General features: G+C 40.6%; 1 long non-coding RNA gene and 1 pseudogene across 3 annotated transcripts; both read right to left on the bottom strand.

Moving 5' to 3' along the window:
* Positions 1–5,755: 5,755 nt before the first annotated feature.
* LOC308595305 lies at positions 5,756–9,200 on the bottom strand. Of its 2 annotated transcripts, none has more exons than XR_014011988.1 (3): positions 9,149–9,200; positions 6,887–7,019; positions 5,756–5,895 (listed from the first exon to the last, which is right to left on the bottom strand). It is a non-coding gene; the product is annotated as an uncharacterized lncRNA (long non-coding RNA). The 2 variants fall into 2 exon arrangements; XR_014011989.1 differs by having other exon boundaries at positions 5,756–5,949.
* A 12,660-nt stretch (positions 9,201–21,860) lies between these two features.
* LOC308594739 (tigger transposable element-derived protein 1 pseudogene) lies at positions 21,861–24,627 on the bottom strand (annotated as a pseudogene). The gene is made up of 2 exons (XR_014013356.1): positions 24,475–24,627; positions 21,861–23,731 (listed from the first exon to the last, which is right to left on the bottom strand). The product of XR_014013356.1 is annotated as a tigger transposable element-derived protein 1 pseudogene (transcript).
* Positions 24,628–24,830: the final 203 nt, after the last annotated feature.

Consider the following 24,830-nt stretch of genomic DNA (forward strand, 5'->3'; position numbering starts at 1 on the left):
CAATGAGATGTAAAATTATTTTTATCCTCTCTAGCAAGCCTGAGCTCATGCTGAGCTTTGGCCTGCCTGACCTTCTCCCTGCAACTGTTGACTACTCATGTACACTCTTCCTTTGGAATTTCCCATTTCTTTCATTTCTTATACATGCCCTTAAATCTCAACTCGTCTGTAAGCCCCTTATGCAGCTACACCTATTTCTTCAGATGCCTCCCACTTTTATTTTTGTTGGAATTGTCTGCATTTGGGCATTCAATATTTCACCTTTAAGAAACTGCTGTCCATCTTGGATTCCATTCTCTGAGCATGAGATCTCATCCTTAAGCTTTATGAAATCAGCTTTCTTAAAGTCCAGAATGCATGTCCAACTACACTCAGTTTTCCATTATAATGAAACCCAGTAGGAACTGATCACTTCCTCCCAAGGTTCCCAGCACTTCCCCTTTGTCAATCAGAAAAAGACACTGTAAACCAGCTGCTAAAGCTATTTGTGTTTTGCTTGTGGGCTTCCCAGAGGCATCTTTCTGACCACTGAGAAAGGATGCTAGACCAACCCTGCTGAAAATGTTCAAGGAAAAAACTAATATGAATAGCTTTAACTCAGCTCTAGGGATTAAATATCAGCAGTTAAAGCTCTTCAATCTTGGAATGAGCATGAAATCAAAGAAATGTCCTTGTTCTTGTGACATATTAACAAGAATAATGTTCCCTTTCTTCCAATGGTTGCTACACTGATAACTTTTTGAACAGTGAATATCTGCATTCATTGCAGTTATTGTAATGGGTATGTTGCTTTCAATTAAAAGCTTTGCCATCTGTTCCACTGACTAATTAACAATGCAAAGAAAGCTTATTTGATAGTGACGTCAGGGGAAAAAAATATTTTTTAAATGATTGAGAACAAAATCCACTTAGTAGTGCAATAGTTTCTGTAATTGTGGTCCTCACCTTTTACTGAAATATATAAAGACAATGGGAATGTAGATAAGAGTCTGAAAACTACAACCTGCTATAATACTCATTTTTCTAGCATATTCTACACACTTTTCATATGACACCTCATATGACACACTTCATATTACATGTTTGATTCAGGCTGATCTCTTAGTTCACTTACTTACCTGGACGTAAGTTGCATTGAACCCAAGGGGGAGGTTGTGCTTTGATTGCTGGAACTGTGTGCCTGGTGGACAGGTTAAAAGTAGCTGATCCTAATCTTCATATCAGGAAACTCGTGCTCCTTCATTTACTATCGTCTAAGATCTGTAGGGTGGTCCTTTGGGCAATTAAACTACTCTAAAAAATAAAGAATATCAGATTCATGCTAGGCTTTCTCCTGCAGATGAATTTCATATCCCTTTTTTGGTTGGATTGCCGAATTTTGTGTGATTGGTTTCCACCTAAATAAGTTTAGGATTGCAACCTTTAAAAGGAGTTATACATAGCTTTCTATGACAAGCTTAGAATTCTCTGTTTGACATCCAATAAGAGTCCACCAATAGCATCACAGCAATGTAATTGTAGTATTAACAGCAGCAGAATGTTGTGATTTTTATCATAGCATGGGGCACCAATTGTTATGTGTTGGTATATTTTAAATTATGATATGCACTTTTTTAATTGTTGAGAAGAATCCTTCATCAGCATAGATTACAAGAAGTGACGTCCAAAGTTTGGAATACGAATTTATTCAGCTCATAATGTTTCCATGTATTATGAATGAAACATAATTTAACCTAGAAAGTATTCTCTGGCTTAGAATTCAAGCTGGCATATACAAGTCCAGGATATTATGAGACACCCTTCACTAATTAGAAAATTAATTTATGGCTATTTAAGAAAACACTGACGTTGCTCATCATAGCATGCTTTCCATAAAAGTAAGAACAACATCATTTCCCACCTTCCCTTCTTTGGCTCACCTACAATGCAGTCAGCTTTAACATATTGCACTCCCTGTAGCTTCATCGTTCTTTATTTTGCTCTTTTGTGCATCTGTGAAAAACAATTCTGGCAGAGGGTATCTCTCTTTTAAAGTGTTTTAACACTGCAAGTAATTTGGTCAGAAGCCAAGCAAAGTGGAGAAAAAACACTATAAAAGTGATTGGTTTCATCTTAATTAAAACAGAACAAGGCAAACTACCAGGAAAGAGAAATGTGCAGGGTTAGGTGAAAATCTTGCACAACAATAGAATTTGAGGAATGCAAACAGGCCATGCCAAGACATCCACTATGGTTGACAATAATACATATTTATCATTGTAGCTTGTAATAATGATTAGGACAAAAAACACATCTGAGTAGCCAGAGCTCACAAGGGGAAATTATGATAGTCAAAAGGACTGGGTAGTAATTAGGAATCACTAGTAAAGGGCAAATAGAAAGTACTTTAAATGCAACCCAATCAGAAAGGCTAAAATATCAGTAGTGTGTCTTATGAGTTAGAAGGAAATAAACAAAAATAAAGGTGCTACAGGAAAATGCATTGTGTGATAAGTGCAATATCTGTTCTGTAAAAGTGAATTACTCATCACCCACAGGGTAAGAACTACTGTTTTAATTAGCCGTCTAATTTCTGCTGGTTTTAATTGAACTACTGAAGTCAATTCATTGATTTTAATGGGCACAGATAGCTCCCTTAGCCTTTAAATGATAGCTATAAAATACGATTCAAATAACAGAATAATGTAACTAAGTATTATAAAATCTAAAGGCACCATCTGTAGGGTTCCACATGATGGCAGACTCTGCAAATGTGGCCAACCACAAGTGGAAGACACCATACATTGCTTGCTGATCTGCCCTTTATGTAGGGATCCAAGAGACCGATTCCCAAAACCTTTGCTAACTCTGAGGCTTATTATGGCAGAAGTGGTTCGTTTTGTGTGTGTGACACTAATGAATTTGTGACATATAGAGTGGCGCTTTATGCTCTGGCTGCATGTAAGCACCACGTGGTGGTGGTAGCAGCAGCAGAGCCTTTGCCTATTCCCATATACTGGATATAAGCAATCATATTTTTTCTTGAGCTGTACATTCTGAAGATTTTATTCATAGAATTTCACATTTTTTCCTCTCTCTCTCTTCTCCCTCTCTTATGTGTGTGTGTTATCAGTCACTTTCTGCCCTTGCATAGGATTCCATTTCCTTTTGCTGCTGTTGGGCTTTTCAGTAGACCCAGATTTAGCCTGAACCCACTTCCAGTTAAAGACCACTGATTTCATTAGATTTTTAGGGTTAACCCTGAATAGCACACTCTTTCCCTCACAGAGTTTCCTCATTCTTATTGCCTTGTGGTTTGTACACAGCTAAAATAATCTTGATTGATCAGTGACCTTCACAAAATGAGATGTGCAAAATCCACCTAAGCGCTAACCTAAAATGCAGCCGTATTTAGCTGGTGGAAGAGAGAGGTTGGAGTTAATATGCTTGCTCTATCAGTGTATCAAAGAGTAATTGTGTTTTCCTTATCTTTTGGCAGAACCCTTTCCAGTCTTTAATAAACTGAACAGCAGGGTGCTAATAAAAGAAATCACTTCTATCAAGCAAGTTTTTGTTGCACTTTTTTAAAAGTACTTTTTTAGAACTCCAATGTCCCATCTGGCTGTGGGATTGAGTTATACAAATTTATTAACATCAGGTTAGAGCCAGCAGTGTCCTATGAATCACAGAAAGAGTCTTTCCATTCACACAAGTGACTTTAATCCCATGGATGTTCCCACTAATGGAAAACATTTTTGTTTAACCAATCCGTTCCTCCCTATAGACCCCCCCCCCATATCATCCCTTATACCAATCTGTATGGTTCACCTAGCCCTCTGGAAATGGCCTAGAGTCAAGAGGGAAAGCAGTAAAAAAAAAGGCACCTCCCATTAGTTAGTGCTGGAACTGGGACAACCTTTTCATGAACATAGCCCATGAATATGTTAGGATATTTTGATCCAACCCATTATCATTATACATAGAAAGCAGAATTTTAACTGGAATGCCATTGCGTCGCAGAAGCCGACAAGATCTAGTTATTTGATTATTTTCTTGAGCTTCATTACTGAAGATGGCAAACAAAGCCATTAGGAATCCCTTGTCTACTTTGCTTTGTTGCTGAATTTGATATTAATTAATAGATGATCTTCTTACAAATACCGAAGACTTGAATATTTCAGGCAAGCATATCCTATTTATATTCACTTAAATCTGCATTAGCAATGCTGTAATAGGATTTATATTTGCTTATCAAGGGAATTATGAAGCCTTTTGTTTATAGATAGGTATGATGTTTTTTCCAGGTGCCAGTCACAGAACTGCGCTGCTTTTCCTGCCCTCAGTGATGGGTGGTAAGGGTGCCTTTTGCACCTACCCCCTAGTTTATGGTTCATGAACCCTTAAGGGCTGGTAAAGATGCTTAGTCTGCAAAGCTTGGCTCTGTGGCCTCTCATGCAAGCTGTTTGACAACTTTAAGGGAAGGTTCTAATGCAAGAGGATGGGAAACCTATTGCAGTCCAGATGTTGACTGCAAATGTTATCACTTCTGACCACTGGCCATATTGGTTGGGGCTCATGGGAGTTGAAATCCAGCAATATCTGGAAGGCCACAAATTCCCCATTCTTGTGGATTTACCTATCCACAAAACTCACATTTATTTAATATTGTAAACCACCTTGTGATCCTCGAATGAAGTGTGGCATAAAAAATTAACAAATAATAAAAAATAATAATAATTATACACACAGCTACACAGAGTAGCTTTTAACTGTTCTGCATAAAGATAACCACAGTGAAGATAACTTGAGCTTGAGTGACATGGCAAAAAGAATTAATATTGACATAGTGTATTCCAAGTGTTCAGAGTATTTCACAAACATTAACTCAGTAATTTTTGAAGAGTCATGTGAAGCACGGCAAAATTAGCCATATACTGCAGACGGGACACAAAAACTGAATTCGAGAGATAAAGAGATCTCCATGGCCATCTAAGTGATTTCATGGCTGAGATGACATTTGACGTGTGGAAGTCCTAGCTTACTACTCATAGGATTACAGTTTGGGATGCTTTCAGTCTGGATATAGATAGGGGTGCTAGACTTGGGTGGACACCTGTCATGAGCTATCTACACAACGAGCCATCCAATAGATGGAACAATCACTATAAACAGAGCACCTTCACTTTTAAAGTTGTTGATACTGACTTCTGTGTGCAGCACTATTTTAATGTTAGATTCATGGGAAAATTTGCAACAGTACATAAAAAAGTGTGAGTGATTGTGATCAGATGCATGTATGCACATTTATCATCTTATATGATTAGGATAAATGAGGCATAAAAATCATGCATTAAACTGGTGGGATGAGATACAAATGAGATTTTTTTAAAAATAAAAAAGTATTCCAAAGCTGAACTAATGGAAGGGGGCTTTTGGAGCACCATTTTGGTCCTTCTTCAACTCTTGTAGTTGTAGTGAAGAACAGAAAGATCCAGGGGTATTATATTATATAATCCAGAATACTTCATGTTACTGGATAGATGGCTCTCTTGTCACTGGTGGAGGAAGAGAAGTGCACTGCCCCCAGCAGCACAATCCTGGCAGGGTTCCATTGCAGCTCCCCCCCCCCTGTGCTGGGTGCCCCACCCCCAGGACACATGCCCCTCCCCTCCAGGCAGCATGCCCCGCCCCCAGGATGTGCGCCAGCCCTGCCCCCGCCTGCTCTCCACCCCCCCAGAGCATGAAGCTCCACCACTGTCCCTTGTTTTTGACTAATAGCTAGTTTGCTTCCCTTTTAGCTGTTCATGTTTAGACCTGGATTTGACCAAAATCATACCGAGAGCTTTCTTCCCTTTAGTTATTTGAATCTCTCAATTCATTTCCAGGATAACTTCTTTTTCTGGATTTCTACTTTCCCTGGAATGAAGTTATATGTTTTCTATGACCTTGTGTTTATCTTTATTAAAATGCCTGTTCACATAACAAACCAGATAGTTAGATTAAATAAGCAGCACACATCATCTTTTTCCACTCTGTCAATCTCTGGCTCGTCCACAAATCTTTTTGGAAGTAATTTTTGTATCTTCTTCCAGATCACTGATAACTGCTATTTACTCTAGAGGGGGGATTTTGCTATAGTTCTATAAACCTCCGTCCTAGGTTCTCTGATAACCTCTAAGCTTCAGCGCTCTGGAGGCAACTAGGAATTGGTTGATAGACAGATAGTATCAGATTCGCATGACAGCAGGGTACAGATATGTTTATCACTGGGGAGAAATGTCTTGCTGATTATTATACAAAATGGCAAGCTTCTCATGGTTACAAGGGAAAATTAAGTTTAAACTTTTGTTTAAAACTAACATTGATACTTTGGTTTTGTCCGTACATATCTGTAATCAGGGGCACAGCATTAGTCTAGCAAGTTATATTTGTCAAGGGGAAATACTCTCATAAGTAAGTCCATTTCTCACATGTATTAGGATGATGAGCAAGATGGTAAAGCCATGAGGAGCAAGGTGGTAAAGCCATGTCTTGTCTGGACCACTTCAGACTTCAGATGGGTGCTGTTTCCATGTTTTCTTTTTCAATTTGTGAGAATATTTTTGTATAAAGGAGCATTAAATCATGGGAGCTGTCACCTGCAATCTGAAGTCTAAGCACATGTTTACCACATCATATCCTGAGTGTGGAAAAATTGGTCCTGGTTAAGTAAAAATGAAGAATTTCATGTATATTGTATGCTATCAGTGTGCTCTGCTGAGTTTTACACTTTCATTTCCTATACGTGTGCTCTACCTTTGACATATTTGTTCTTGATATCTGCTCATATTAAAGTTAAATGCACAAGCACTGGCTATACCTTACAATTATCATCATGTCATGTGACTAGAACTCTCCACGCCCTTACCTGGAGACAGAGGTACCATCTTTTCAAGTTGATTGAAGAGGCCTGATACAATGTCCTGATGTCACACATGGGTGATGTTGCGAGGGGCCAGAGGATGGAGCCGAATCCCCTCTGAACATTGAGGGGGGGTGCCCTAAAAAGGGGGAAACGAAACTGCTTCAGCCCCTAGGAGCTGGTGTGTATGCCTGGAGGTCCCTCTTAGATCAATTAGGCTTAAGGTATAGTTCAGGGGCATTAAGGTAAAGGTAAAGGGGACCCCTGACCATTTGGTCCAGTCGTAGCTGACTCTGGGGTTGCGGCGCTCATCTTGCTTTATTGGCTGAGGGAGCTGGCGTACAGCTTCCGGGTCATGTGGCCATCATGACTAAGCCACTTCTGGCAAACCAGAGCAGCGCACTTCCCGGAGCGGTACCTATTTATCTACTTGCACTTTTGACGTGCTTTCAACCTGCTAGGTTGGCAGGAGCTGGGACCCAGCAACGGGAGCTCACCCTGTCATGGGGATTTGAACCGCTGACCTTCTGATCAGCAAGTCCTAGGCTCTGTGGTTTAACCCACAGCGCCACCCATTACTAGGTTCTTAAAAACACATGGGACACAGGCCCCTGACAAAATGTGCATGAAATTTCTATATGCCTTGGTTTAAAATTTTGGCCAACTTTCAGAAGAAAAACACCCTGTAAGAAAGTATTTTTTTTAAAAAAAAGTTTTAAAAAATGAGAGAAGGCAGGAGATCCGTTGAAGATGCAAAAGCCCCAGGTTCCACCTCTGTCCTCTCTAACAACACCCTCGGTGTAGCTGTTACTGCCAGCTCACAGGATTTGACTCTAAATTGTCCCTAAGTGGTGTTGTGCACCCAAGCACTTGTGACATTCACAGCACACTGACTCTTAAAAGGGAAAGCATATCTATCCAAAAACACTCAGAGGAAGAGGGATGAGTTCATAACTCTTTCAAGTTGCTCACATATATGTGAAGAAAGTTCCATGAAGTACAAAAAAGTAAAAGAAAAAGGCAAAAAATGAAGTTAATTAGTTAATCTATCCCTGTCTGTATTGTGAAGACAGCCTTTAGCACTGCAATTATCTCATGCATAAAAATCTTGCAGTCAGATAATTACACACTTATTCAGCCTTGGTACAATGCATAAGCATATCACAACTAAATTATAGAAATAGATTAAATGTGAGATGCAAAAATGTTAAAGAAATTATCTAGGTGTTGCTTGGACCATGATTTTATACATCCCAAAAAGCAATAAGCAGTTAGCATCCCAAATACGAAATGTGTCTTCAACATTTGTTATGGTTGTCATTCCACTCACTCGGCCTACCTGTTACAGAGCCCTTGTCTTCTCTATAATCACTCCACTTCATGCATTTACAAATGCATGCAAAACTTGGCAGCATGTAGGCTGCAAATAAGCACATTTATTAAGGTGTGAGCTAGACAGCCCATCCCTTTGCTATGAATGCAAGTGTGCCCCCCCATGAGAAAAATGCCCTAAAGACTCTAATGTACTTTCAGCCCCTGAACACCACTAATCATTTCAAAGTGTGCATTGCTAGTGGCAGTTATTCAGAGAACCCAGTAAGACCTTGTATGGAGAAAGACAAAATGCTGTGCTAAACTCCACCTAAATTTCTCCTTTAAGTTTGTGTAAAGTTATGTGTTCTTTACAAATTAGGTTGCTTGTTAGGGGTTTAGTGGTTGAGGGACTAATTATAAACTAATCGCATGGGTAGTTATCTAGCATTTTGAAGCAATTCTTCTTAAAAGAAGCAAAGGAAGTTTTTAAAAAAGAACCCTTGCTATATAAACATATTACATGAAGTGGGAAAATATTAGCCAGACAAAACCGGAAAATTTATATGCATTGTTAACTGTAAGCTGAACAGGCTACAAAGGAAATGCATATACACTGTATAAGATACATATGCATTAGCCCTAGAAATAGCTCAAAGCACCAGTACCTGATAGCTAAATCCAGCATCATTTCAGAGTATCACTCATGTGATGAAAGGAAAATGTATGAGGAATTACTACTAGATGAATTACTACTAGACAGAGCTGCAAACTGTTTTGAAGTAATTAAAAAAATGCAATCCTAATATTTCTTGTACAATGTCCGTCATATGAGGCAAAATCAGAGAGAAAAAGAAAATAGTTTTGCCAAAGGAGCATAATGGGAATTGGAGAGAGAATGGGCATATTCTTGCCTATTACATTACGTGAAGATATCACAACAGAAATAATCCTTACCCTATATTTGTTGTTCTTTAGTCTGTGTGCTTTCATTCATGGTCATGTTATGTGTATCTACTCAATAATCATCAACAACATCAGTCAAACTACTGCAATGGCCAAATTTGACTCAATAATTTCCCAGCTGAAAACCATTTTAAGACACGATTGCTGTGTGCTTAACCAATACAAAGCAGTTGTGGGGCCACACCTTTGGCCCTATAGCTTCTCCTGGGTCCGTCAGTTAACATGAATGTCTGAGCTCTGGAAGATTTTGGACATGGACCTCTCTGCAGATATACCTTGGTACCTCAGGTTACATACGCTTCAGGTTACAGTCTCCACTAACCCAGAAACAGTGCTTCAGGTTAAGAACTTTGTTTCAGGATGAGAACAGAAATCGGGCTCCGGCAGCACGGCAACAGCAGGAGGCCCCATTAGCTAAAGTGGTGCTTCAGGTTAAGAACAGTTTCAGGTTAAGAACGGACCTCCGGAACGAATTAAGTACTTAACCTGAGGTACCACTGTATATCCTTTCCAAGGTCCTAAAACACTGCATAACCTGGTTGCATATGCAAGAAGAGCAAAGGGGTATCTAATTTCTGCTTAGCTTCTGTTTTAACAACACATTTTTATGAAATAACACATTCTATTTGCAAAATCCTCTTTTATAGCATTCCTGTAAATAGCTATCCTGAGTGTATTTCTTCCTCATTAAAGAGGCCTGGTCTCTGAATCTGCTACAGATAAATTTCTATTTTGTGTTTGATACCTTATTTTTATCCAATTTCTCTTCTCACCTGTAATTTTCATATTCATGTCACCCTTAGGTGACTACATAGCAAAACTATCCTCGTTTTCAATTAGTCACAGTTCAGCAAGCTGATACTTCACTGCCTATACGCCTATATGTGACCTTTATCGAACAGGTAAGGATTTTCCCCTCTGCTAATTACAGGACTGAATATATTCTCAAAACTGCTCACTCCACTTCAGATATTTTCAGATGAAGCTTTTGGCCTTTCCAAAGTTCCTTTAGCTGTAATTTTTTAAAAGTGATTGCTCTAATTTCTTTAGTCTCTCACTTATTTTCTGTTCATTATTTCCACAACTTATTTTGTGTTACGGACCAAACAAAAGGTGTTTCCTAGTTCAATATCAGACCAAGGCGGCTAAAAATAAATATGTAATATCACTAGGTTTACCACAATAATGAACATAAATTAAGGGGGGAGGGAATAATCCTAAAGGTCAGTAACCATATTGATGGGCTGTGCTTTTTAGAACAACATGAAACAAATAGGGTCCTGTTAAAACAGAAATCATATGCTGAGACATTTTGTGTACCATCTGCTATTAATTGTTCCAATAAGAGTTAATTTTGTTCTAAAGCTCCAAAGCCTGCTACTAAGCTTCGTTTATATGTACCTCAAGCAGTGCTTTTGCTGGAGTCTCCACAGTTGTCCCCACCACATGCTATACAAATTCTTCTCCCTCCCTGGAGGTGTTTCTGATGCCATGGCTGGCAAACCACCAGAGATGCATTGCCCAGGGAACCAGATATCACTTCCAGTGTGATGCACCTGTGTGCCAGTGTGGTGTAGTGGTTAAGAGCGGTAGTCACGTAATCTGGGAAACCGGGTTCGTGTCTCCGCTCCTCCACATGCAGCTGCTGGGTGACCTTGGCTAGTCACACTTCTTTGAAGTCTCTCAGCCCCACTCACCTCACAGGGTGTTTGTTGTGGGGGAGGAAGGGAAAGGAGAATGTTAGCCGCTTTGAGACTCCTGAAGGGGAGTGAAAGGCGGGATATCAAATCCAAACTCTTCTTCTTCTTCTCTTCTTCCTTGCTTGCCAAATGGCATCAAAGGCGCCCATGGAGATGGAAGACTTTAGACATACTGGGATTACAATCCATCAATTAAAACAGGTAAGCATCTTGACATTCATGGACTAGTACAAGTCAATAATAATAATAATAATAATTTATTATTTAAATCCCGCCCATCTGGCTGGACCTCCCCAGCCACTCTGGGCGGCTTCCATAGAAACCAAAAATACACTAAAATATCACACGTTAAAAACTTCCCTGAACAGGGCTGCCTTAAGATGTCTTCTGAATGTCAGGTAGTTGTTTATCGCTTTGACATCCCGTGGGAGGGCGTTCCACAGGGCGGGCGCCACTACCGAGAAGGCCCTCTGCCTGGTTCCCTGTAGCTTTGCTTCTCGCAATGAGGGAACCGCCAGAAGGCCCTCGTGGATTGCAGCCAAGATCTGTTTCAGATTATGCATCACTATGATTGCCCCAGGCACTATACATTAAAGCATTCTGAATTGACATTTGAATGCACAGGTGCAAATAGAGAATAAGATTTCTCCTCTGTAGGTTTTATTTGCTGTCTTGATAACTGAAATCTTTCTGTTTATAAACCTGTTACCCAGTTCAGAACTTTGAAACAAGACAGGATATAAACCTAAAATACATAAAATAAATAAAAAACCAGGAAAAATGATTGGATGAAGGGTTTCAGTATACTCTTAACAGCTCCAGGTTTTCTTTTGAGCTAGTCCTATACTCGGCTGTTCAGTTGAAGCAGACCATGGGATCACGTGCTGAGCTCACTTGCTTCAATGTTGTGACCCTGCTAGGGCAGCAGGTGAAGTGAGGGCATGCCTATAGTGCCTAGTTAGGGCTGGGAAAGGATTTCAACCTCCTTTTTGCAGCATGCTGACCTGATCGGGTGCTCCTGAACTTGCTTGTGAATCGAAACACAGCTCCCCATAGGATTATACACCTCTCTGAATTTTGCAGTAGAGATTCAGCGCACGAAAAGATGCGTTCTACGTGAAAGATCATACAAAATGTGTATTTTGCTGGTGGATGCATTCAAAAGCAGTGCAAAGTTTATTTTGAATAAAACTGCACACAAAATGTGTACACTCTAAATGCAGCCTTCCTGTGTGTTCTTTCAAAATAATCAGTAGAAAACAGGATGGAATCGATTTATGATTGAGTGCCAGTAAGACTGAAACATGGCAGAAATAGACTTCTCATCTGACTGTTTACAGCAGTATCCTATCAACAAAGAGGATATGTAGCTTCTCTGGCAGAAGAAGAAACAGCATCGGTAGTCAAGGGATTTCAATAGACAGATGTGACTGAGACAACTGAGGCAGAGGGGCTTGTCTGTAATTCCACTCCCATCTTCACCAGATCTTCATTCTCCATTTAAGGTGGAGTGAGTGAATTTATGTTATTTTGGAGGTCATGCAGAAGTCCTAGTCCTTATGGATGAGGAGGCTTGCCTTTCAAAGAGCAACGTGCACTGGTAGGTTGCTCACTCACTATAATCCATTGTTTACGCCTAACTGTGATGTGCGAATGTGGCTACAGTTTTCTACTGCAGTTGGTGTTCTCAAATCTCAGTTAGATCTATACGTGATTGCAAATTTCCTTGGAGATGCCAGAAATTAAACAGAAGATCTTTTTTAAAAAAATCTGTTTTAGCACTCAACTATGGCTCCTTCAAAAAAGACAGTGGGAGCTACCATCCACGATGCATATACCTTAGCTTTTGTAATGTATTGGAAATCTGTAAATGGAACTGGAAAGTAATAGAACTTGGGAACACATATGTGGGTTGACATATGTAAACATGTTAGTAATTCTAAAGGTAATGATGATATTCTATGAATTAATAGCTGGCATATCACAGTGGGACCATAAGGGCTGCTTACTCTAGCTAACATAGCAATTACCTACCAGAATTTGCCTTAAACGCTAGCAGGCGTTTGTGTAATAGATTAAGAATGCTGCCTTAATTCAGACTCCTTAATGTATTTACTCTACAACAAATATAGGAAATGTTGCTTCTGTATAAATATTCTAATCTTGTTGCCACAAAATGGCATTATTAAGGGTAATTGCTTTAAAGATTTATTTACATGGAAATGTTTTGCATTATCTCATTCATTAATTTCCAATTTATTAATGGTCTTTTCAGCATTTAAAACCAACATGACTAATCAGATGCCAACCAAATGCAATTACCACCAACTCAAACATAATATTCATCCTTATACTGGTGCTTTTTTTATGAGTCCAATACAAAGCAAATTTTCCTGTAATTGCAGTGTTTCTCAATTATTCATCATAAAGTTGCAGCTCAGCATTCCCATTAATGTGATCTCTTTGAAGAGAAATAACCAGCTTAGCGGTGCAGAATTCCCCTTTGTCTTTTGAGGGAGGGGAAATTGTTTTCAAAAGAAATGCGTTACCAAAAGGATTTTGAAAGGTTGTTTTATTCTCACTTAAAAGGTTGATGATTCTCCATGCCAGACCCACTGTTGTTCCTTTTGGCCCCAATTATATAGGAAATAGGGAGGGCCTGATCCTCAAGGTATCTTGGAGACCTGAAGACGCATGCTAACAGAGGCTCCCAACCAGATGTGCCACAGCTTCTCGATGCCCAGTGTTGCTGCGGGTTACTGAGCATGGAATATATGTGTGGGGAGCTCAGTGCAGCAGGACTATTGGATTGGCCCCTGCTGTGTCTGAGCTTCCCATAACTTGCCTTTCCCCTTGTCAGTGAGTGATAGTGCCGCCCTGCATCGTGGAGTCAGGCGCACAACACTGTGCCTTCCGATTGACAGCTGCTGACCAAAGCATCTGCTCTGCCTGCAGAGAGAATCCTGCATGAAACCCTGGAGAGCAACTACCAGTCAATGTAGCCATTACTGAGCTAGATGAACCAATGGTCTGACTCTGTAGAAGGCAACTTCCTATGTTTGTGCATATATGAGAAAGTTTAGAATGTATGTGCAAGACTGGACCTCCATAGGGTGAATCAGATGGTCTTAGGTCTACCTGCTCTGTTGCTTCTGCTTGGGTGGATGAGAAATTCATTGAATTTGGGATCATTTTGGCCTACATTGCATGCATGGGACCACCTCTTGCATTTAGCATCTGTTTATGTCCAAGCCATTGTGCATTGTTGCTTTAAAAAAAAATTCAGCTAATTGTATTTAGAACTATAAACAAAAATATGTATATTATACATATAATCCCATGTATGAAATAATTATACTGTACAGTACTATATTTCTGCAACATAACTGTATAAGTATTTTACACAGTTATATATATGTATGTATCTGTTTATGTGCAGATTCATTTAAGAAACCTGGATTATATATGCATAATAAGGGTTTGTATCCTACAAAATTCTCCTCATATAAAGATTTCTGCTTGTTCAATGGAACTTCCCATTCTTCTCTTCTTCCACATGCCCACCCCCCAAAAAAAATTGGTTATGGTTTCTGCCCCAACCCTGTGGAGCAGATTTAGGGGGTTGGGGCACATAGGAAGAAAAGAAGACACAGGAAATTTGGTTATGTAAGCAAAATTCCTTGCACAAATAAGATAACTTGGTTGGGCACAACCAAATATGTGTATAGTCTTATGTACATTACTATAAGCATCATTATATGCATAAGATGTGAAAATTGTTCAGAATTTTAGTGGAACCACTAAAAAATAACCCACTTCTCATCAAGATCAAGGAGTGAGATGAGAAACGGAGGGGGGGCGCAATATGGATGAGCTCAATACTTGACATTCAAAAATCTCAACACTGATATTTTGAGAAAATTACATCCCTAGATTCTGCAGATGTGAAGAAAGATTCTTATATGCTTTGAAGGTATGGAGACCTGAAGGCTTAAGTGCGGGTGATTGGCATGTTCCACAGCCTTGCAGAACAAATCAGACTGAATAATAATGAAAAATAATAGTAGTAATCTGGTAAGTGTGGATATAAGAAGAAAAGGAGGAGAATTTTCACCTAGGAAAAGCAACAGTAGTTGTATGAAAATGCCAAGGAGTTGATTTCAGTACATTAAGGATCCAATCTTGGTATAAATCACAAAACAAACAAGTACTGTAGTTATTTTCTATACCTTTTAAAGTACTATAGTCACCTTTTAAAAAAATATAAGCAAGGGGATTTGTGCCTTTGGCATGTATAATTAGGACACAGGTCAATTAATTGTTTATAAGGCCCATTCAGGTTCAAACTCCACTCAGTATTATGCAGCTACGTTTTTTATTTTTTCAATTAATTGCCAGGGTAGTAGGGATTCATGTTGGAACCTCAGCATGCAGACAAGAGTTTATCACCACCCTTCCAAAAGTGCAATCAGAATAGCTCCCCCACCACACACAAACATACTGCACTGGAGTTCTGACCAGGTGGGCTGCACTGCACCTATAATAAAAGGAAAACTAAAGATATGGCTGCAAACTAGGCATTTGGAGTAATGTGTAGTTTGGTCCTACTTGTATACCACCGCCGACAGACAGGTCATCTACATTTCCACTTGTGTCATCTTTAGAAAACAGAGGTCTGGATGGTTTTCTACTTCGCCTGCACTTTCTAGACATGACATGAGTCCTAGTGGTTTCCCCCTTGTCCCACTCCTCTCAAAGGGAAAACCCACTCTTTAGCAACAGATCAGAACAAATGGCAATCTGGGGAAAACCCAAATTGCTACTTGCTCCTATTGAGTGCTAAAGAGCAGTTTTCCCAGGGGAAAAGGAGCAGGACAAGAGGAAGTGTGATGAGTAGTGCATACAACCACTAAGTTGGCCATAAATGTAGGTGTTCCTGAAGAATAGTCTCACCCATGGTCTGGTCCATCTGCTCCTATTGTCCTGGCATCCTTGTCCATGACAATGCATGCCCCAAGACAACATCCACAGATGCCCAGGAATACCCAGTGAAAGTACAGAAGCCAGCAAAGTCACTACTCAGCAAATGTCTACCACTGAATTGCTATTCTCTGGGGTGAACTTGAAAGGGCTCAAACTAAGACCTGTCATCTTTACAAATGCAGGGAATGGAATCAGTTACAGGAGAAAGTCCCTCTCTTTGGATTCTGAGGATCCAGAGAAAATGGACTTACCAGTTGCTTGAGGATATCTTTCTGATTCTGACAGAGAACAGTCATTCTTTTAATGAGTGTCAAGCTATTTCAGTGAAAATTTGTCATTCATTTTGGTCTAAATTTAGCATATAGCTTAAAATGTATATTATCTGATAAGGTTTCATTTCATACATTTTATTCACAATTAATATTGTGAATGGGAGTGCTCTGATGGTGCTCTGATGGTGTTTCCTGCTTGGCAGGGGGTTGGACTCGATGGCCCTTGTGGTCTATTCCAACTCTATGATTCTATGATTCTAATATCTTTCTTTAAATAATTCATATTTCAATAAATTGTTTAGGCAATGTCCCAATTCCAAAATGGCTGATTTTGACATTTTATTTTTGAGTCAGACTCTTTCTCTAGTTCTGATCAGGATGCAAGTAAGAGGGTTATTTGATTTTTCTCCTATCTTTCACCAATTCAAGGTCAACAGAGAACATCAACATGAAGAACATTAAACAGGCTGGCCCTTTCTCCTTCTTTTTCTTTTGGTCTTTAATAGATTCAGCTTTGTGTAAAAGAGGTACTGCAAGTTGATAAAATATTTAGATTATAAATTTTACCAGCTTTACCACAAGGGGATAAAATGAGCTTGAATGCCTCTGAAAATACTTTAAAAAGACATTTAGTACCCTGTTGTCAGACATATAGGAAAAATCCTCATTTTTGGTCCATCTGTATGCAAGAACCATTTAGTATCATAAATCGGGAGGCAGCCAAAAACGATGCAACCCTATGTATAAAATCCTACTTATGCAAATAGTACATCTGGTGCTTTCTGAGAGAAGCCAAAAACTATTTCACAGGAAGCTTCAACACTTGCAGTGCACTCTGTGATAGCACAATCAGTCAAATCAGTTCCTGGCTGGATCTAAAATCTTGGGAGTTGAAGAAATACCTGGAAATACCTGCATCTGAAAGACACCTGCAACTCACAGAGGGCCCGTTGTTCGTATTTTATTCAAGGGTGGTTGGTGTCCATTACAAATGGTAGGGTAGAAGTCAGAGAGGCCAACAGTAGGTGAAGTCAGAGACGATAGGTGGAACCAACTAGACCTAGCCACCCTAATTAAAGTTCCCAAATCCTGAAAAATTTTCAATCTAGTTTTAGTTAGTAAAACTATATTTTCTATACTGCTAGACATACAATAATAGCAGGACAATTATTTTCCCTCATATGATTTTGGCTGACTCTTAGGGTTGCATCCAACTAAGTTCAACCCAGAGTAGACTCTTTGAAATTAATGGACGTAAGTTAGCCATGTTAACTATTTTCAGTGAGCCAACTCTTAGTAGGAGTAGCATTGAAAACAACCTGTAGTGACAATATTCTGCCCATACACTGGACATGTATAATAAGCAATCTGAACTCACTGTGATTTGTGTTTGTGGCTTTCTCTAGAGTTGCATAATATTGTTCAAAAGCTAGACGGTAGCACATCTTGCATGTCTTCTAGACACAAAACTGTATCACAATGGAAACAAATAAGGTGGGGTTTTTTAGAGTTACCCCTTCTTAATACAGGGAGAACCAACTTTTTATTTTTTACCACTGCTGATTTGCCTTTTAAACTCATCCCACCAGCTATCTATCCCATACTGTTTTCCAATGCCTTTAACTGTAACCCAGTAGCTAGGGTACTTCAGACATGGTACAAAACCAGTCATACACACTTTATAAGCAAAAACAATGTCATTAACTCTGAAGGTAAATTAAGGTGAATGCTACACTAAAATTGGTTACCATTTCTTGAAGGCTTGTGCTTGCTTTTAAAGGGTGATTGACAGCAGCTGCCACTTAAAATAACAATTACAGACTGATAACTGTGTAAGACTGATTTGTGAGTTCAGCTACTAATTCAATTCAATTTATATGCCAATTACCCTTAGTCCCTCTTTCCAGTCAGCCAATTCTCACCACTGCCGGGTACTGGGGACTTCTGCTGGGTGTCCTACGAGCCCAAGGTTGCAGGCCATTCTCTCTCCAGAACATCCTTACTGAATCCTTCCTCACCATTCACCACCCTTAGATTGCCTCTCTGCTAATCTTTATCCTGCCAATCTATCCCTCAACCAATCACATTTGAGTATCAGAGAATTCTCCCGTCATCAGAGCACTTTTCCTGTCCAACGAGTGACCAAGAATAATACCCACAGACCAATCAGAAGTGTCGTTTTACAATCCTATAACACAGTGTGAAAAGAAACATTGTTTTCCCCAAATCAGTTGCATGTAACTAGGTAACAACCAACCACCAGTGACTGATGGATACTTCATATTTTAAACTTAACCCTTTGCTTAACTTTAAACACATAGTGAGCTCCTATACATTATATATATATAAAGCAAACCCTTTCCCATTAAACAAATTTTAAAAGATGATTTCTTCACACTTGTACTGAGAATACATTCATTGAAATTAATGGACCTGAGTGAGTAATGCCTATTATTTCTAATGGGTCTACTTTGAGTAGGAATAGCGCTGGTTGCAACCCTTAGTATGAATATTTCACACACATTGGCATGAACTAATTATAATTGTGATGAATATTTGGGGCTGCCTTCAAAGTTGCATAATATTGTTCAAAATCCAGATGGCAACACATCTTGCATATCTTGTAGACATAAAACTGTATCCCTATGGAAACATTTTGGTGATGTCTTTTGGTAAAAATCCATATCCCTTATTCCAATAACCTTGTTGTTTCCCTTCCTTTCATTTCTCATTAGGGATACATTTGTTTCACTTTCCAGAACTCTTAATGGAAACATTGGGAAGCAATACTAACACCCCCCAACTCTCTTAGATATCTGCACTTTGAAAACCAAAGCTTAAGTCTTTTTCAGTGTGATTCAAAAATCCAAACACACCAGCACCTCAGACATTCCCTTTGAAGTAAGTCCCACTGATTCCTATGGAAACAAATGTGCTCAAAATTAGCAATAGCTAGGGAAAAATATTTGGGCTAATAAACAGAATTGTTCATTGATTTATTTTAGTTGCCTTAATAATTTGTTTTAATATTACTCTAAATTGGTTGTGAGCTGCCTTGAGGTGCTTCAGCACCAGAGAGTATGTTATGAATTATCTAAATAAATAAAAATCACAAATACTTGGTATTTCTTTTTATTAGGTAAGCAAAACAATTTGAACAGTTTCTTTGGTGCTGCTGTTTTTCACCTCTTGTGTTCCAGAAACTTTGCCATGTTTTTTTACATCCATTTCTCACAGCAGCCCTGTATATTATTAGTATAGTGTTGTTGGAAATGGCCACAATGCTGTAGGACAACTCGTTCTCCACCCTGCACAAGGATCAGCAGAGGTGCGATCTTGTGATTTTTCAAAGAGATCTCTTCCAGAAAATCTGTCAACAGTTGCTGGATGAGCACTACCCCCCCCCCTTTGCACACAGTAGCTCCTATTTATTTAATTAAAACATTGATACATTCTCCCAGTAAAGATTGAGGTACTATCCAATGAAGTTAAAGAATAAAAAAATAAAATAAAAATATATCCACTAGCAGAATCACAAGTCCACAATATCCAGCAGCCATAGACCTGGAGGTGATAGACTTTGAAAAGCCACAATACTGTAAGATCTCTGTATGTTATTGAGAAGTTCGTTCCATAGTCTCACAGCAGTGCCCTGACTGCAAATCTGAGCAGTCTCAAATCTAATTCAGAGGAGGAATATACAGTCAGATCAGAAGGACCAGCAGCATAAGCTACCAGATCCAGGCCCAACACTGACCTGAGCATGTCATTTAGAATTCTGTTAAGCTAAAGTATCCTGAACTGGAATCTCCAGGGATGGCAGCCAGAGCTCTGTGGTCTAAACCACTGAGCCTAGGGGTTGCTGATTGGAAGGTCGGCAGTTCAAATCCCCGCGACGGGGTGAGCTCCTGTTGCTTGGTCCCTGCTCCTGCCAACCTAGCAGTTCGAAAGCACATCAAAGTGCAAGTAGATAAATAGGTACCGCTCCAGTGGGAAGGTAAACGGCATTTCCATGTGCTGCTCTGGTTCGCCAGAAGCAGCTTAGTCATGCTGGCCACATGACCCAGAAAAACTGTCTGCGGACAAATGTCTGCTCCCTCAGCCAGTAAAGCGAGATCAGCGCCGCAACCCCAGAGTCGTTCGCAACTGGACTTCACTGTCAGGGGTCCTTTACCTTTAAGCTAAAGTATCCTGAACTGGAATCTCCAGGGATGGCAGCCAGATTACTCTAATGAACCACCTAACTCTACAAGAGGGGCCTCACAATGCCAATATATGCTCTCCATTTCAGGCAAAGCACCCAGAGGGACCTAACAAAAAGATGAAGGACCTAACAGAAAGATGAAGGCCAGAAGACTACCTCATCCAGGTTCTGCCCGCTTCCTGGAGAGGCTTATTCTGATGTAAGAAGAATACAATGCCTCAGTTGGAACGAACTATTAACTTTAATTTCTCTGAGGTTCTGCTTGATTCTTCCTGGCCTGTGGGTTTCTGCTATTGGTCAAGACAGAACATCCTTCTTGTCACATATGTCCTCCTCGTCTCATACCTTGTGTTCCATTTAAGCTCTCGCTCATACCAATGAGCCTTGCATAGAGAAATGTCACAGTGGATTGTGCTCTACACAACTAGAAGGCTCCTTCCCATTCAAGAGAAACTTCAAATAAACCAAGAATTAAGAACTGATACTTTCTGAAGATTTCAGAAACATATCTATACAAAAGTTTCATATTGCATACTTGTTTTACTCTAATGAAACCAATTCTTTGCATTATCTCACCCTCACCATATAATCTCAATTATGTTCAATGTTAACAGCATTTCATTTCATATCCTGGTAGAGATAATATGGCACTTTAAGAGCAACCTCAATAAATACAGTGCTAATGGAACAGTTACTTCATGACAAGCAGTGAATGAAATGCAAATATCAGGTAATTATCAGTTGTCATCTTTATGTGAAAATTGCTAACAACTATTGGAGGAGAAAAAACGTGAAGGTTCATATAGTAATTTGCAATCCTCACAAGTTTTTAGTGGGCTTTATTCTTAACTCTTTAATAGATCATGGCCATGATCAACCAGAGCTAGGACTCTCTCTGTGTTATTTCAGATTCAAAAGTTCTTTTTCCCTCCATCCCACAAGGCACTTTTATACTTTTTTAAATAAATGCATTTGTTTCAGCTTTTAGAATAATATTAGATAACAGTACAAAATATTATACAGAGGACTTGTACAATTCATATCAATATCAATTGCATATTTCATTTGTCCAGTCACATACAAGAATAATGACATTCTGTCAAATGTCCTAGATGGGGCTGACATGGGAAAATCCTTGGTGCCAATTGTCCATTCCTAAGGTGGTCCAAGGAGGAAGCCTTCCCTCCAGTCTCTCCATTGGCAGCAGCACCCTCCCTCCTTCTCTCCATGTCTTCCAGTGTGCTTTGGGGTCACCATTAGGGCATCATGTAGGAATTTCCCCCAATCCGCATATTGGATCGCAGATTGGGTTTTTTGCCTACTTCACATTGAATCTGCTTTGTTGTTTAAATAGCTTAATCTTCTTGATTTGGTCACTTTTGGCAGTTTAGATACAGTGGTGCCTCGCAAGACGAAATTAATTCGTTCCGCGAGTTTTTTTGTCTAGCGAATTTTTCATTTTGCGAAGCACGAAATCCCATAGGAATGCATTGAAATTCAATTAATGTGTTCCTATGGTCAAAAAAAGTCCAAACAAAGCCAAATTTGGTACAACAAGAGTTTATTAAGTGCTCTTTAAAGTCACACATACTGTAAAGAGCATTTCAAAAATTGAAGGAACAATAAATTAAGTTTCTAAACATGACAGAAAAACATTTAAAAATCAACAAAGTGTACAGTACATTTTCTAAGACTCTGGGGGACAACTCGAAGAAGGTTCCTCTTCCACTCTTTGCTTCTTGCTGAAGAACCTGTCCATGGTCTGCTGCTTCATCCGCCTTTTCAGCACCTCCCTGAAAGGCGACATGACCCTCGTATCAAAAGTGTTCACAAGGTCATGTGCCACGTGCTTGTCAGGGTGGTGCCGCTGTGCAAAAGCCTGCACATCCTTCCACTTCAGGCAAATGTCCCTCAGTTCTTTGGAGGACAGCCGTTCCTCAGTTGCTTCCTCCTCTTCCAGCGAGGCCTGCTCCTGCGCAGCCTCTGCCTGCAGTTCGACCAGCTCCTGGGTGGTCAGCTCGTGGTCGTGCTCCTCCACCAGCTCGCTGATGTCCTCCTCTGTGACCTCAAGGCCCATGGTCCTCCCCAAGGCAACAATGTCCTGCACCACTGTTGACTCTGGTGCATCAGAGTCACTTGGTGCCACACAGTCTGGCCACAGGCTGCGCCAAGCGCAATTCAAATTTCTCTGGCTGATCCCGTTCCAGGCCATGGTGATCATCTTCAAGCAGGTGATGATGTCAAAGTGGTCCTTCCAGAATTCCCGCAGGGTGATGGTGGTGCAATCAGTCACCTCGAAGCATCGCCTGAAAAGCTCCTTGGTGTAGAGTTTTTTTGAAATTGGCGATGACCTGCTGATCCATCGGCTGGAGCAGTGGCGTGGTGTTAGGCGGCAGGAACATGATGCTGATGAAGCTGAACTCCTCCAACAAGTCCAACTCAAGGCCTTTAGGATGAGCAGGAGCATTGTCCATCAGAAGCAAAGCCTTCAGAGGCAGGTCGTTGTCCAGCAGGTACTGTTTGACAGCAGGGCCAAAAGCAAGATTGACCCAGTCCACAAACAGCACACGTGTGACCCAAGCCTTACTGTTGGATCGCCACATGACACTCAGCTGCTCCTTGTCAACCTTGTGTTTCTTGAAGGCCCGTGGGTTCTCCGAGTGGTACACCAGCAGGGGCTTGATCTTCAGGTCGCCGCTTGCGTTGGCACAGAAGAGCAGGGTCAGACGGTCCTTCATGGGCTTGTGGCCAGGCAACTTGGCCTCCTTCTGTGTGATGAAAGTCCTTTTGGGCATCCTCTTCCAAAACAGTGCGGTCTCGTCGCAGTTGAAGACCTGCTGTGGAACGTAGCCCTCCGTCTTCACAGCCTCCAGGAACTCCGCTGCAAAGTCTTCAGCCACAGGAACATCAGAACTGGCAGCCTCTCCATGCCTGACCACGCTGTGGATTCCAGATCTTGCCTTTAACCAGTCAAACCAGCCTCTGCTTGCCTTGAAGACTTCTGGCTCGCCTGAGGTTCCTGGCTGTTCCCGGACGAGGTCTGTGTGCAAGGCCTTGGCCTTCTCACAAATGACGGCCTCAGTCACTGTGTCCCCTGCACGCTGCTTCTCTTCTAACCAGATGAGCAGCAACTTCTCGACCTCCTCCAGAACAGCTGGGCAGTTCTTCACGATCCTGGTGACTCCCTTGGCTGCATCAGTCGCAAGGATCTTCTCCCTCATCTTCGGGATGGTCCCGATGGTCGATGGATTCCTCCCGTACTCCCTGGCGAGGTCTGTCACACGCATTCCACCGCCGTGCTTCCGGATGATTTCCTTCTTCATTTCCAGCGTCACCTTCTCCTTCTTCCTCTCGCCGGCCTCTGCAGCAGCAGTCTTCTTGGGTCCCATGGCAGCACAGCTCCTACCTTCGCAAACTAAAAAAGAAAAAAAAGAAAGAAAGAATCAGTGCTTCACATCCAAAAAATTCAAAAGCACCCAGCCACCCACCACACAGAAATTCAAACCCAGAACCAAGTCCTTGAATTCCAAACACCCAACCCAAAATCCAACCCCCCCAAAAAAAAAGTTTTAAAAGTTTAACTTACCAAGTGGCTGCAAAAGAAGTTTTGGAAAAGCTTCAAAAATCAGCAAAGTCTTCTAAAACCTCAACTGTTCCCCCAGCCACCCACCAACCACACAGAAATTGCAAACCCCTCCCCAACTGTTGCAAACCCCTCCCCAACTGTTCCCCCAGCCCCTCCCCAACTGTTGCAAACCTCTCCCCAACTGTTGCAAACCCCTCCCCAACTGTTCCCCCAGCCACGCACCGCACAGAAATTCAAACCCAGATTATTTTTTAAAAAAACAACAACATGGCCCAATGGTCACAGAAAATCACAAAAATTCAAAAAAGAAACCACACAAGCTCCGAGATTCTTGCAAACCCCTCCTCAACTGTTCCCCCAGCCACCCACCACACAGAAATTCAAACCCAGATTTTTTTTTAAAAAAAACTACAGTGGCCCAATGGTCACAAAAAATCATAAAAATGCAGAAAAAAACCACACAAGCCTCCAGATTCTTGCAAACCCCTCCCCAACACCAAGTCCTTGAATTCCAAACACCCCAACCCAAAATCCAAAAAAACCCCCCAAAAAGTTTTAAAAGTTTAACTTACCAAATGGCTGCAAAAGAAGTTTTGGAAAAGCTTCAAAAATCACCAAAGTCTTCAAAAACCTCAAAAAGGCTACCACACCACGTGCTATGAGTTGCTCCTCGAAGTCAAGTCGCAACTGCACCTCTTCAAGCAATGCACCCTGGGTATTAACAGTTTTAAGAAAAAGGAAGCAAACTTGCAAGGTGTTTTCGTCTTGCGAAGCAAGCCCATAGGGAAATTCGTCTTGCGAAGCAGCTCAAAAACCGCAAAACCGTTTCGTCTAGTGAGTTTTTCGTCTTGCGAGGCATTCGTCTTGCGGGGCACCACTGTACTGGAAAAGAAATAGTTTGGTTTAGCCTGGTGATGTATTTTAGGCA

Source organism: Podarcis bocagei (assembly GCF_964188305.1).
Source record: "Podarcis bocagei genome assembly, chromosome: 9".
NCBI classification, from domain to species: Eukaryota; Metazoa; Chordata; class Lepidosauria; order Squamata; family Lacertidae; genus Podarcis; species Podarcis bocagei.